The sequence below is a fragment of the Pinus tabuliformis genome, chromosome 7 (genome assembly GCF_031772625.1).
Source record: "Pinus tabuliformis cultivar Carrire ecotype Pingquan chromosome 7, CPIR1, whole genome shotgun sequence".
Classification (NCBI taxonomy): Eukaryota; Viridiplantae; Streptophyta; class Pinopsida; order Pinales; family Pinaceae; genus Pinus; species Pinus tabuliformis.
The window spans coordinates 1,339,245,874-1,339,259,896 of NC_142293.1; the positions used below are offsets into that span (position 1 = coordinate 1,339,245,874).

The following is a 14,023-nucleotide window of genomic DNA, read 5'->3' on the forward strand; positions in this document are numbered from 1 at the left end:
ATGGCTTCTATCGCTGCAATGAGGATCGCTATTACACGCGTCTGGTGTGTTGTTTTATTCGTAACTTGTGCTTATGGGCAGCTTAACCCAAACTTTTACGATAAAGCTTGTCCTGAGGCGTTATCCATAGTCAATTCTACTGTAGTTGAAGCAATCTCGAAGGAACGTCGAATTGGAGCATCGTTGCTTCGCCTGTTAAGCTCCATTAATTTAACACAAAAGCTACCTTGATTTATGGAGTTGCAGCTTTTCTTAACTTATGGAAACCAACTGCAGTAGTTTCCTTAAGTTAAGAAAATCAACTGCAATTACTAAATTAATAATTGGGAGCTACTAAAGTGGTCCATTACTTTGATCTCATCTCTACCTTGATTTGTGGTTTTTCTAACACATAGCATTTAGAAGCTTGATGGAAGCTTCATCTGTTTGGTCCCCAAGCTCGTATCTCAACCCCCTTCAGTTCTACACCATCTAGCTGAGATAGCAGAGCTCGGAAGTGCCTTCAGAAGTTTGTGTTCTTTTGCTTGGACAGAAGCTGGAGTGCTGAAGGAGAAGCTTGTGGACTGTGGCCTGCATCAATACATCACCGATGGCTGGAGGTAACTCGTATTACTGGGCAATAAAGTTTAATGATTCTTTGAGTTTATTCCGCATGCAGTATCATTGTTAAAACTGTAGAATTTTCTAACATTTGGTATCAGAGCCCTTTTACCTCTGCCTTGCTGTGTGTTGGCCAAGAAACAAATTTCGATCCACCGTTTCGTTCCATAATTTATTTCTTTTTGCGCAAACCTGTGTGTAGCACCTTAGTTCTGATGCATGCTTTTGATTGTGTTTACATGCATGCGTCAAAACAACTGCCTGGGAATCCTTGCCGTACCAATTTTTGAGCCGGATACTCGATCCTGTGGCCACTACGGCGAATGAAATCAATTTTACTTTAGAAATCGATCATATTTGCAGAACTTTCCAGGTATGTTAGTTTTTCACAATCATATGTTTCTCATTTTTGAGATGGGAATTGTTGTTACCTTTAGTTCTCTGTTACTGCTTGATTCCCTTGAACAGTAACCTTCAGATGTGCATACGTGTATAAAATCTTTGTCCAAGTTCATTTAATTTGGAAATTTCTGACCAGAAATAGAACAGCGAACTTTACACGCACAACACATCAGACACATATATGATATGTTTGTCGAAGTTGAAAATTAGTACTATAGTTTCCATAATTTCCGACCAAAAATAGATGTGGGTAGAATTGTTAGTTGTTATGATGAAAATTTGTTTTAAAGATGTTGTTGTGGGTTGTATGTTGATCTAAACATACAAGTTATATGATATACATGTAATTCTTTCAAACGCGGACCGAAATGATGGGTGACTTGCCCATGTAGAAAGAGAAATGTATTATATGTAGTTTACATACTCATGGTTGTTTTAATATGCGAGGGGTCTGGAGAACGCAGTGCTCGGTGCTCTTTAGCACAATTTGATAGATGATGTCAACATCCTATCTTATAGTTCGTTAAACATACTGTTTTGATATTTTGTCATGCACGATACCATGTTCGATATTTTATAGAATTTGGATCGATGATACTGGGTCAAAATGACATTTTAATAAACTCCATATAACTGTAATAATTCTCCAGCAAAATCAAAAGCAGTCAGGATTACCGAAAATGACTACAAATTGATTATTCAATTTATAAACTTAACCCGGAGATTGACTGAATCAGCTTTGATCTACTTTACATTTGCATAGCAAATGCAGTTCGAAGACTAGCTGGCTTGACTTCAGACTCCGTCCTTAAGTTTATAAAACAACAAAATAGACCAGCAAACAAGCTATTTTGCTCACAAGATCTGAACCATGATTTATATCAACAGCAACCTTTATTCACACACAAATATTGTTCTTTCAATCCATAAAAAAGGAAACATATTTACTGATTTGTTGTGATATTATTTAAATGAAAATAATATAAATGAATAAATTATTTTCAATGATCAATTAATGAATTTGCTTGAAAATGAATATAATGTGGTTTAACTTTCCGATTCTAAAATGGATAATGTCCCATTTCATTTTCAAGAATTTAATCCAACTGATCATTCAATTCATTCAGATGGGCTGCATATAATCAAGCATATAACGCTTCATTGTCAAACATCAGCTGATGCATCAGGCACTAGCAAACATGTGCAACAGTGATTGGAAGATGCATGTCTTGGACAAAATAATGAGAAAGCGCTTAAAGTCAATCAACAGTGAAATCGCCATGAGCAACGTTGCTGCTGAGTGCATATAAACCTAACACATTAGATGTGTATACATCTACACATATAAGCTACAAACATGAGAAAATACAAGAGAAAACCAACGTTGCATGATACAAAACGAAGCAGAAGCAAACACAAATGAGGCAGCTATTACTCCAACATGTGCAACATGCACAGCGGAAAATTTGTTCGACACTTCCTTGATTTACATTGTGGAAACGGTTTACAACTAACACAAACATAATCAAAAGTATCATAATTTTCAATAACCAACCCACGGCAGTGCCTTACAGTCAATAGCCTTCTGTTCGTCATTTTGTGTCATGCATTGCTAATCGTAGATTCAACATGCACACAATATTGTATTAAAAAACGGATTGACTCAAAATTCCAAAGCACTCGTCTTCAAAATAGTAATCACATCAATCCAAATCGAACACTTCTCTTTGCAGAAATTCAATCTTTAAACGACTTATAGAATCTTAAGTTGCAAAGACAACTAAGCTGTTCAGTCTCCCAAGACATATCCCTTCACTTTCAAATGTCAAATCAATGATCTGAGTTTGTCAATGTTAATTAGATTGTCAACAGAATTAGCATCCATATATACCTATTCGATGTTTACAGCCTATATACCAATTGGTATGTTACGATTATTCATGACCATTCCTTACATCTGTCATCCAAAACCGCTGACGAAAACCCCATAGTAGGCATTAGAACATAGAAGCCTAGGAACCGTAAACGTGTTGCGGGCTCGTGTTTTGGCAGAAAACAGCTAAGAAACCAGACGAGACAGAAAACACTGTTTTCTATGGCCATTTTCAGTTCTGAGTGCTGGAAACCAGTTTCAAGAAACAATGTGAAACGGAGGTCATTTCTCTACATGATTAACCATTGGGTTTACTAAATATAAAATCATCAATTTTATTATGAAAGAAAAGCTCAATATACTAGACGGAAGTCGTATTCTGATCGCTATCAAGAAAGCAAGTTTCATTCAAATCTCTTGCGAAAAGATTTGTGGAAAATTTATCGTTTTCTTGTTATGAAGAAATGACGCATATCTTCAGGCACAAATTAGTCTTACGAGCTACAGCTCCAATCTCCTTTAAGTAAACATTATTTTTCTCTCTGGTTAAGTTTTGTTTATGCAACAAAATTAATGTCTAGTGATCCATGTAATTTTAATTAATTAGAGAGTAGCCACAGCATCTTTAATTAAATTAAATTATATATTGATTGGCAAGATCACATAAAGATTATTTAGACATTAAATTGTAATTAATTACACTGAATATAATAAATTTTATCCCACAGGAATTTTTATTATATTTATGTGATTAATTAGGATAAAATTTCATAACCTACCCACAGGAGTTATGAATTAATAAGTTTTATCATAAAAGTTTTATTGAATTTGCTTGAATTGAAAATTTAGCCCACAGACAATTTTCATGTCATTTGATTCAATTCTTTTTAGCATGTTTTACATTGGTAAAACATGAAAGTTCATAAAAGTTTTATTGAATCTGTTTGAATTGAAAATTTAGCCCACAGGCAATTTTCATGTCATTTGATTCAATTCTTTTTAGCATGTTTTACATTGGTAAAACATGAAAGTTCATAAAAGTTTTATTGAATCTGCTTGAATTGAAAATTTAGCCCACAGGCAATTTTCATGTCATTTGATTCAATTCCTTTTTAGCATGTTTTACATTGGTAAAACATGAAAGTTCATAAAAGTTTTATTGAATCTGCTTGAATTGAAAATTTAGCCCACAGGCAATTTTCATGTCATTTGATTCAATTCTTTTTAGCATGTTTTACATTGGTAAAACATGAAAGTTCATAAAGATTTATTGAATCTGTTTGAATTGAAAATTTAGCCCACAGGGAATTTTCATGTCATTTGATTCAATTCTTTTTAGCATGTTTTACATTGGTAAAACATGAAAGTTTATTAAGCCTCAACATAAGCATGTGATTCTTTATGCAGTAGTACAACCTGCAAATTTCTCTGAAATTCGTTCTGACATTCCCGAACTTGAGGAAGTAATCTCGTTTGTCTATTGTGAATCTGATATGGTTAATGTTAATATTAACACATGGTGGATTGATTCTGGATCAACAATTCACATTTCGAATTCCTTGTAAAGGTTTGCAAAACCAAAGGAAGCCAGTGGGAAGTGAGCAAAGCATCTTATCAGGAAACAAGATGGGCTCACATGTGGAAGCTATAGGAACATGTTATTTAACTTTAAGTAGTGGTTTTGTTTTGGAGTTAGAAAAGACCTGTTATGTTCCAAGTTTTTCTAGAAACTTGATCTCAGTTTCAAGGCTTGTACCTTTTGGATATTCCTTAAAATTTTCAGAAAAAATCAATCAGTCTATTCTATAAATCTGATTATGTAGGGAATGGTATTTTGTCTAATGGTCTTTACTGCAAAACAATGTCACATATGATTCAATGCATGTTCACACTGGCACTAAAAGATGATGATTAATAACACTTCTTCATTAATGATTGATAACACTTCTTCATGAATAACACATCTTCATTGATTCCCCTCTAGTCATGGTGAGCAATTGGTTTGCAAGTTCAAGAAGTCATTGTATGGTTTAAAACAAGCATCCTCCCAATGGTATTTGAAATTCCATAATGTAAATTCTTCTTTTGGTTTTGTAGGAAACATTATCGATCAATGTATATACCTGAAGGTTAGTGGGAGTAAAATTTGTTTTCTTGTTTTACATATGGATGACCTTTTTGCTAGCAACCAATGATAAGGGTTTGCTACATGAGGTGAGACAATTCCTCTCTAAAAGTTTTGATATGAAGGATATAGGTGAAGCATCTTATGTCATTGGCATTAAGATCCATAGAGACAGATTTCGAGGCATCTTGGGTCTGTCCCAGGAAACCTATATTAATAAAATTTTAGAGAGATTTCAGATGAAGGATTGTTCACCAAGTGTAGCTCCCATTGTGAAGGGTGATAGGTTCAATTTGAACCAATGCCCGAAGAACGACTTAGAAAGGGAACAAATGAAGAACATTCCATATGCTTCTGCTGTCGGAAGCCTAATGTAGGAATGTTGGGACGATGTCAGAGTGATCCAGGTTTAGACCACTGGAGAGCTGCAAAGAAAGTAATGAGGTACCTTCAAGGGACCAAAGACTACATGCTTATGTATATCCTGTTTGAGGCTGCTTTACATGGTGTATGGCTTAAGAATTTCATTTCTGGGCTTAGAATTATGGATTCTATCTCTAAGCCATTGAGAATATATTGTGATAATTCAGCTGCTGGTTTTATGGCTAAAAAAGTGGGAGTCGAAATAAACACATCGACATTAAGTTTTTAGCTATAAGGGAACGTGTTAAAGAAAATAAAGTGGTCATTGAGCACGTCAGCACTGAGTTAATGATCAATGATCCTTTGACTAAGGGCATGCCACCGTTTAAATTCAAGGATCATGTATTGAATATGGGACTTGGTTCCATTATGCAGTTTTTTCATTGTATGGACAATGTTAATGAAATTCTTAATTATTGTGATGTTTTTTCTCATATTTATGTGCACCTTAAGTTGATTTGAGAAAATTCATTTAAGAAGGACCAAGAATAAACATAGGGTTTATTCATTAAGATATTATTGCCACATAAATTATAATAAGAATAGATGCATAGTAATACATGGAAGATAATACTCGTCATAAGAGGACTTATCGCCATGATTCATGTATCTATTACTTAATAAAGATTGTCAATGGTTTTTGAGACATTAAGTTTGGAAGTATGGACCAAGTGGGAGAATGTTAAGCTCTATTAATTTAACACAAAAGCTACCTTGATTTATGGAGTTGCAGCTTTTCTTAACTTATGTAAACCAACTGCAGTGGTTTCCTTAAGTTAAGAAAATCAACTGCAATTACTAAATTAATAATTGGGAGCTACTAAAGTGGTCCATTACTTTGATCTCATCTCTACCTTGATTTGCGGTTTTTCTAACACATAGCATTTAGAAGCTTGATGGAAGCTTAGCTATATGTTCATCTGTTTGGTCCCCAAGCTCGTATCTCAACCCCCTTCAGTTCTACACCATCTAGCTGAGATAGCAGAGCTCGGAAGTGCCTTCAGAAGTTTGTGTTCTTTTGCTTGGACAGAAGCTGGAGTGCTGAAGGAGAAGCTTGTGGACTGTGGCCTGCATCAATACATCACCGATCGCTGGAGGTAACTCGTATCACTGGGCAATAAAGTTTAATGATTCTTTGAGTTTATTCCGCATGCAGTATCATTGTTAAAACTGTAGAATTTTCTAACATCGCCTTCATTTTCACGACTGTTTCGTTAATGTATTTATAATTACGTCGCACTTCTACCCTGTTATATACATGCCATTGCATTTCCGGAGTCGAATTAGAGCATAAAAGTTATATGTTATTCTTAGCGTTCTTCTCCTCTTGCAGGGTTGTGATGGGTCTATTCTTCTGGACGATACCTCGAGTTTTACAGGTGAAAAGACAGCAGTTCCCAATAACAATTCCGCGAGAGGTTTTGGGGTCGTTGATAGAATAAAGAAGAAGCTGGAGCAGGCTTGCAGCGGCGTCGTATCATGTGCTGACATTTTGGCAATTGCTGCTCGCGATTCTGTTGTAACGGTAAAATTAATACCGCAGATGTTTCTTTTTGGTTTCAACATTCCAAGAGAAATAATAAATAAATATATATATATATATTCATTCTACAATACAATATTAATTAAACAACACTTCCGGTTCCTTTTGTTTTTGAAAAACCTGCATAATAATTTATTAGACTCATCGAAAAAATTATTTGGCTGACCATTAACTTATTAAAGGAAAACAAAACATATATTTGTATTATCTTTTCATGAAACCCAATTTCATTTTCATTGAAAATAAAGTTATTATTAGATATTTAATATAAAATAGTAAATTCAATAAAAAAATATTTTCTATGTAAAGTTGGTTGGATAAAGATATATTTTGATTAAATGGTACCATTTAAGATGTTACCAACCTTTTTTATTTTAATTAGTTTAGAAAATAAATTAAAAATAATAAAATAAAAATAAAAATAAAAAAATTTCTATATAAAAAAAATGTTTTTTTATAAAATTAAAAAAATTTAAAATGAAAAATAAATTTTTAAATTATTTTTTTAATATACCCTATCAAATCTCATTTCAAAATATTTATTATAATATCAATATCATCTTAATTTAATCACCAAACTGAACGGAGTTCAACTGGCAATTTACATGTATAAATACTTTGATCTCACTACTCTCACACATATGTTTGGTTTTTTTTTTATCAAACTTCTGTGGAGCTGCACGTTGAAATAGAAACAGTGCAGCTTGCTAAGTTTATTAAAAGTATATATATTCAATGGAAAGGTTTAATCAACATTTGTGGGCATGCCCATTTGCGACTAGGTTGTTTCGAATAGTCATATGCCTAACATGGCTGACTGAAAAATAAAATAAAAAAATTAAAACAATTGAATAAAAAATCCGATACATCAATAACCATTTCAATGTACGTTAATAACCATTTCAATCAACCTAATGAATCTATAATCCATCTTAATATATTTTTCTGTGTAAAATATCTTTATAAAATAAAATAAAGATTACTCATGTTTTAAATAAGAATCTTAAACATGAGTTGTTTTAATTTTCAATTTCAAAATAAGTGTGTAAAAAAAATCAATTTTCATCTTAATTAATAAATTTATTTTAAATACTGATCTAACATGAGTTGTAATTTTTTCACGTGTAAATTGTTTTATAAACCGATATTATTTAAATATTTTGTATAGTTATTTTTTTTTATCTTTTTATTTTAACTAATATAAATAAAATTTTACATCCTTATCCATCCTACTAAAAAATATAAAATAAAATTTAACATCCTTATCCATCCTACTAAAGTGTAAAATAAACCTCCGGGGTCAATCATTTTCCATTATGGACATTGATATTAAAAGTTAAAGAGTCTCTGAACTTCGTGACCTTCGTTTCTTTCTGCCCACTTATCTTTCTCTGGGAGCAATGTTTCTATTATCTTGCTAAGTTTCTATTAACATTCGACCATTTTGCCAGTTGGGAGGTCCTACATGGACAGTGATGCTTGGAAGAAGAGATTCCAGGACTGCAAGTCTAAGTGATGCCAACAACGGTATTCCCCCTCCCACTTCTGACCTTGCCAATCTCACCTCCAATTTTCGAGCTCATGGACTTTCTAAACGGGAAATGGTTGCACTTGCAGGTAACCAAGAACACTGCACGCCACTCTAATCTCATTCTAATCGTAACTTGGCTTCTAAACCAGTTTTCTTGATATTTTAGGTGCTCATACCATTGGTAAAGCGCGTTGCGTGAACTTCAGAGGTCACATATACAATGATTCAAACATAGACAAATCGTACGCCAATCTTTACAAGACCGCTGCCCCAAGAGCGGAGGCGACAACAAATTGTCGCCACTTGATTACAAAACGCCAACAAAGTTCGAAAACAATTACTACAAAAATTTGGTAGCAGAGAAAGGACTTCTGCACTCTGATCAAGAGCTTTTCAATGGAGTGTCTACTGATTCTCTGGTTACTGAGTACAGAAGTAAGGATTGGTCGAATTGGTGGACAAGCCCTCTAACTGGTTCCCAAGGAGAGATCCGGGAAAACTGGAGAAAGCGTAATTCACATAGTGCCATCTTCCATTTCCAGCACGCATCTGATACACAATGAATAATTATTATTTCATGAAATGTGGAATGATCTTATGATACAAATCTTATTGCTTGATCTAGGCCTAATCATACCATGAACAAGTGATTGGGAAAATCAATAACGAAATGGTATGGAAATTATATTCTTATCTGTACGCAAGGCCATGGTTGCTAAAATAAATGGCATACCCATGTAATCGTTTCTTTGTTTGCACTATTTCTTTGTTTGCGTGACGTGACTTCTGACCATGAATACTCTTTTTCTTATTAGCCAATAAGAAAATTTACTATCTTTGTGTTAAAATTATCTTAGTTTCTAGGGCAAAACATCCCAAATAAATCTATGCTTCCAGAATACAAGGATAGAGAAAATTAATGATTGTTCTTTATCGAGTCTATTACATATCGAAACCCTATCAACTTTGTCTATTAGATATGAAAACCATGTAGAAGATAGGTTTCTCTATCAAAGATTGAGTTATTATAGTTAGATCATTAATTTTCTTTATCAACTCTAATAACTTAGTCTTTTAAATATTGAAACTTCATTACGATAGCTTTGCTGAAAATTTTATAGATAATATTATCACTATTTGGTGTATTTTAGTCATATAGGTATATATAACAATTTTGATGTAATTAATTTATTCAGGTATAAGTAATACTAATTTCTTTAGATAATATTATCACTATTTGGTGTATTTTAGTCATATAGGTATATATAACAATTTTGATGTAATTAATTTGTTTATGTATAAGTAATAATAATTTCTTTTGAATTATTGATATTTGTAATATTAAATTGAGTAATTAAAAAAATGATGAGGTTTGTTGTTGATCAAGGAAGCAAAGTTTATAGGATAATTTTTTCAATCGTGTTTGCAATAGGAGGTTGCAACAAAATGAAGTTCCTGACACTCCTACATAGACTCCATTGATCCCATATGATGCATAGGTTTTACATGAAGAGGTCTATCTTTTATGTTGATTATAGACACCAAAATATTCCAAAAATATGAGACACAAGCAAATGTACGTCACATTCTAGGCTATTCCAAAATCTACAATCAAGTTATGTTTTATGTTTAAGTGTGGAGGAGTGCATGTAGTTTGCATTGAACAAATTTCCTTACAATCTTCTATCACTATGGATTTTCCTTGGGGAGATGCTTGTGGTTTTGGATTTGGTAATGAAAGTGAATATGGTGAGGCGTTGCCTCCATTATTTGTGTTGCTAAACAAACTTGTGTTTCGCATGGTTGTTAATGGTGCTAGTTTCAATTGTGATCTATTGTTATAATTAGAGTTGCATTAAGCTCTCTGAGAATCTAGTAATATTTCACGATCAATCCAAGCATATAGATATCCTGTATCATCGTTTATGGGAATATGTGTAAAGAAGGATAATTTTGCTATAATACATTTTGAAAGCGGAACAAAATGCTGACATCTTGACAACGACCTTGTCAAAAGGGAAGTTCAAATTCCACAGGTGCATGATAGTCGTGGTTGAAAATCCCTTTGTTGCTAAAAGGGAGTGTTAGGAAGTGTAGCAAGAAAGTCTCAATTTGACTTTTCCTTGGTCAAATTGAGAAAATTCGAATTTCCACATTAGCAGACAACTTGGAAGTAGTTAACTAAGGTGACATGGTGATCTGATTTAAAATATTAATTTGTAGTCCTAAGATCTTCCTTAGATTATAAACAAAATGCTTTCATTGTGCTTAAGGATTCATCAATTTTTGCAACTGAAATGGAGAGTTTTTATGTTAATTTTATGAGCAATTTAACATAACCCTGAAACTGAACAATAGCATAAACATATACAGAACATCATCAAAAACACATTACAACAAGAACATGATAAAGGAGATCACCCCTCTTGGGCTACGTATCCTTGGTCTAGCTTCCATTGGCTTGGGCATCTCTATTATGCTCAAAAGTGTAAAAATTTGTGTTTACAATGCTCAAATGCTTTGGAAACCTGCTCCAATCAGTCCAGAATACTCAAAAATGGCTATCTAACCTTTTGTTGCAACCAATTTGATGGAAAACTGAAAAAGTTATGACTTTCCCTTGTTTTCCCACTATTCGTTCCACAAAATGCTCCACACACGATAGGAACCCACAATTTCACTCCAAAAATCCACTAACAGAGCAAGAATTTTGCCGCGCAATGGGCCTTAATCTGTCAGCAGACTGTTTTATTGTAAATCGCAATCGGCAAGGACTGGAAACTTAAAGTTTGTGTACGCGGCGACGATTGTGTGATTACGATTTCGTGGACCCAACGGTGATTATACGATTGCGATTCCGTGGACCCGACGGCATTATAAACTACAGCTAATGAACATCTCGCATTCGGGAACTTTATCGCACATCACAGTTTGGTGGTGCCTCGACAATAATCATAATGCGGGACATGCACCATTGCAATTTGCGATTGCGATATCACATCACAACCCAAAACCTATCAGGGGCCGATTCTGTAACACTAACCTTTCACTGACCTGCGATTGCAATCCATCGCATAATGCCTCTAGCCATTTTCTTGCTACCCGTCCCGCCTACCTTATTGCATCGCACCCTTCCCTGCACAAGGGCTGATTTCTAATGTCGACCTGCCAACGATTGTGATTTGTGACATGCGGGAGTGAATGGAAGCTTTCCACTTACTGCCTCCTCATTTGCCTCCTAATTCGCTGAAGGACCTTGCCACATTATCCAATCCTTCCATGTAAGCAAGTCAAATATGAACTTTTACTTGCTCTAACTTCTACATACGAGTTCAGATTTGAATGTCATTCATGCCATTGGAATCAAAATGAGGAGCTCTTCGATTTGAAGCTAAGTTTAAAAATATTCTGACACTTTAATTGTTTAGCCTATTTTTGAGCACCTGATCACTCCTCACCACTGGAAGCCTTTTGGACCCTAAAAGGATCACTTTCAATAGTTCAGCAAGTGAGGGTATAGTTCCTTCACCTTTCCAACCTCTATCCATTTGGTTTTTGAAGGAATTGTACTTTTGAGCCCCACTTGAAGATAATCAATACTTCCCATTTTTTATGTCCTTGATCTTTTGTCAAGTATAGTGTCTTATTGAAGCACATCAAGGAATTCTGGAGAAAAGTCTTCAATAGATGGAATTTGAACATTTTGTCCTTGATCTTCAATCAAAGGAGGCTCATACAATCTTAAATTCCCAACATTAACAACAACATAAATTTGCATATATGAAGGCAAATCCAACCTGAAGGAATTATTACCAATCTTTTCCAAAATTTTGAATGGACCATATCTAATTGGTTTGAGATTTTTACCTTCTCCTTGGAGCCTGTCTTTGCTAATGTGAATCCAAACTTCATCGCCAACTTGAACCTTGTAGACTTGACGATGTTTGTTGTGCCTTGCTTTGTACTTGCCTTGGCTTTTCTCAAGCTGTTCTTGAACCTTTTTGTGTACCAATTGTATTTGTTCAATGAACTTTCTTTCTTTATCTATGTTGCTATGACCAAGTCAATAGTAACATCTTTGCCAAAAATAAAATCCAAAGGAAATTTAGGCAAGTATCCCATGCATGCCTCAAATGGCGAAGTTTGAGTGGAAGAGTGCTTGGCTTGGTTGTAAGCATGTTGAATATAGTGCAACTGTTCATCCCACAACATAGGATGTTTGCTGCAATACCCACACAGAAGATGTATCATTGTTCTGTTCACTACCTCTATTTGACCATCTGTTTGTGGATGAAAGGTTGTACTCTTTTTAAGTTTGGTGTCCATGAATCCCCGCAAGTTTGACCAAAAATTCCCTACAAAGCGAGAATCTCAATCACCAACAATGGATGTGGGCAATCCAAAATGCCCCTAAACATTCTGAAAGAATAACTGAGCAGTTTGTTCAGTTGCAACTTGCTTTTTACATGGCATCAAAATACACATTTTGTTGAACCTATCCACAACTACATACAAATAATCATGACCTCTTTTTGACAATGGAAAACCTTCTACAAAATCCTTAGAAACACTCTCCCATGGTCATGAAGGAACCGGAAGTGGTGTGTACAATCCTAACTTCCTATTGCTAGGCTTATTGATTGCACATAATGAACATCCTTTAATAAACGAGACACACTTTGAAGCATACGAGGCCAATAACAATACCTCTGTAGAAGTGACATCGTCTTACTTACACCGAAATGACCAATAATAAGAGAAGTATGTGCCTCTCTTATGATGTTAAATCTTTCTCCTTGTGGAATACAAAACTTTCCAAGATGGTACAACAAATTATCATGTAAATGATAATCCAATTCCTCTACCTGGTTACTTTGACTCAAGCTTGCATAAACATCTTGAAAATAATTATCTAATGCATATTGCTCAATATAACTTTCATGTAAAACATAATTATGCTTGAGTAAAGTAGTTTCACTAACAATCGGTCTAGAAAGAATATCAACAACTTTATTGTAGATACCTTTCTTATACCTGATTACCAAGTGGAATTGTTGAAGAAAACCCATCCACCGGAAGTGCCTTGATTGCTGCAACTTTGATTGAGATTGTAAGTATTGCAATGGTTGATGATTAGTGTGAATGATTGTTTCCTTACCCATATGGTAGTGTTTCCATTTTTTCACACTTTACACCAATGCATACAATTCCTTGTCATATGTAGGATAGTTAATCATTGCACCATTAAAATTTTCCGAACAAAAAATAGATAGGCTTACCATGTTTCATGAGGATTGTACCCATAGTGTAGTCATTAGCATCAGTCTGAATCTCAAATGTCTGTCTCAAGTCTGGAAGTGCGAGTACTGGAGTTGTACTGATATTTTCCTTCAACCTTTCAAAGGCCATTTGTTGTTTTCCTCCCCACTGAAAAACCTTTTTTACATTGGTCAACGCATTCAAAGGAGTTGCTATAAGAGAAAAGTTAGCAATGAATTTCCTCCAATATTGGGCTGCTCCTAGAAA

General features: G+C 34.3%; 1 pseudogene; it reads left to right on the forward strand.

Annotated features, from left to right (window-relative positions):
- Positions 1–9,060, forward strand: LOC149252520 (peroxidase 4-like; annotated as a pseudogene).
- Positions 9,061–14,023: the final 4,963 nt, after the last annotated feature.